Here is a 2,222-nt window from a genome sequence, read left to right as displayed (position 1 = left end):
CGGGCCGAGATAGAAGCATCTGGAGGCGGGGGTGGGGATGGGGACGCCGAATGTTTTCGGAGAGAGCCGAACGTACTCCCGCGGGATTGGCCGGCTGGAGCTCGCCACGAGACAGCCGAGCAATTCCGGAAAGAGCCGATCGTAATCGGGTCGGGTGAACGATTCGAAGTTGGACTCGGCGGTACTCGGAGATGGCCGAATGATTCCGGAAATGGACGAATGTATTTCACAGGGACTAGCGGGAGAGGTTGATTCCCGCCGCAAAGCATTGCAGAAAGGATCAAGAGAGCTCGGCCCCAAATGGAGGCCCTAGGCGTTTAGACCCAGAGGCTACGGATGGTTCTGGAAATTGCCGAACCAGGGACGGTTCCAGACAGGGGGTTTGAGGCGGCCTTAGGCTCAGAGAATAGGAGCGAAGAGAAATGGGGAAGGCCCTTGCCAGAGAAAGCTGCACTATTTAGGAAACAACTGAGCCAGCGAGGGCGGAGCTGTTTCCCTGGCAACCCGGGGCGTCCGGAAACGGCCGAGTGATTGGGAGTTCCTGCCAATGCAGGAACGTGGCGGACTGGTGCCAGAGGCGCTATTGTTTCCGGACCTAGGGAGGCCCTGGAGCTGGGGGCGTGTCCAAGGGTGTCCGGCGCGGGTGGCGAGCTCCAGAAGTAGCCGAGGGCGCTCGGGGCGTAAATTGCATGGCGCAGTCCCAGCACAGTCCAGGACTGGAAGGACGCAAAGATGGCTTTCTTTGTTTTATTAACGTAGCTCAGGGCTCCAGGTTGGTGACGACGTATACAGTTTTTCATCTTTTTTCTTTTTGTTTGAGACAGCGTCTTGCTGTGTTGTCTGGCCTGATCTCTAACGCCTGGGCTCCAGCCTCCTGGTTACTGGGATTACAGGCGCGCCTGCTTTGAATAAAACTGTGACGGGAAGTACCTGAGATACTGGACAAAGGCAGCTTCCATGCTCAGAGAAGTTCTTGGGGGAAAATTGCAACGTCGGACTCCTATGCATCCTTCAAAACCCACATCCATTACCTTTGAGCCCCGAGACTGTTTTCACCCCACTCCCACTCTCCTTATCCCTTTCTCACAAATCCAGACAGTAGATCTCCTTTTTGTAAATGTGGGCTTTTATTCACTGCCAGCTCCAGGATGGAAGGAGGGGCAAGTCATGCACAGCCTTGGTTTATCCTCCAACACCAGGCAGGGCTGGGCCGGGGCTGTGGGAGGGACGCAGCGCTTAGAAATCTCCCTCACCCAGGTGGGCAGAGCAACCCGGGGGAAGAGGCGGGGCCGGGATCTGCACAACACCCCCCCATTGGGTGGGCCACGACCACAGTGGGCGCGACCGAGGCACCCTTCTGCCGCGCCTCTAGCTGTGCCATCTGGGACAGCGCCTGGCTCTGGCCAGGACTCAGCTGCTTGGGCCGCAGAGGCAACAGGGACGCCACCTGCTGGCAGAGGGAGGAGCTGCGAACAAAGCGCTTGGCACACACAGCAGGCGCTTAATACATGGTCGTTGGAATTAGTCTTGTAAACACGAGGAAACTGAGGCACAGAGTGGGAAAGCCACTTTCCCAGATCCACACAGTGAAGCTGAAATTCAAACCCAGGCCTCCCTAACTGCGCAGCTGGGCTTCGTCACTGCATGCTCATCCCAGGGAGTCCGGACACATAGGGGAACCTCCCTGGACACATGGTGGGCGGGACACTCGACGGCGCCCTTTGAGGTCAGGCTGGCACCTCCCAGGGCTTCCGAACCTCTCTACCTGGACTGGCGAACTCCTACTCATCCATCAAAGCCCCAGTTCCCAGACCCCTTCTGCAGACTAAAGCCCGAAGGACTGGAGTCAGACTTGTAGCAAGGACAGCAGCTCGAACAGTGGGATGTGGTCTTCAGACTCCAGTCCCTATGGTTTTGGAAGGGAGGGACATCGTTTGGGGACTCTGCAAGTCATAACCAAACTAGGCCTGAGTGACACGTGAGCTAAGTCTCGGGTCGGGACTGAACACTGAATGCACACGAGGGCTTCAGAAGGGGCAGGGAGACTAAAGCACGCGCACAGGCGAGTGGTCCAAAGTGCTTGCTTCCCAGTGCGGCCACCGCGGGTGGCTCCGCCCAACTATTGCTCGGAGCAGGTAATAAATTAGCGGCGGGTTCGCTATGTACAAGGCGGCCCGGGTAGCCCGGCCGCACTCAGTCCCCGGCAGTGCCCTGCACGGCGA

The sequence above is a fragment of the Fukomys damarensis genome, unplaced genomic scaffold (genome assembly GCF_012274545.1).
Source record: "Fukomys damarensis isolate Sample0158 unplaced genomic scaffold, DMR_v1.0_HiC HiC_scaffold_37, whole genome shotgun sequence".
In the NCBI taxonomy this organism is placed as follows: Eukaryota; Metazoa; Chordata; class Mammalia; order Rodentia; family Bathyergidae; genus Fukomys; species Fukomys damarensis.
This window is presented reverse-complemented; position numbering follows the sequence as displayed.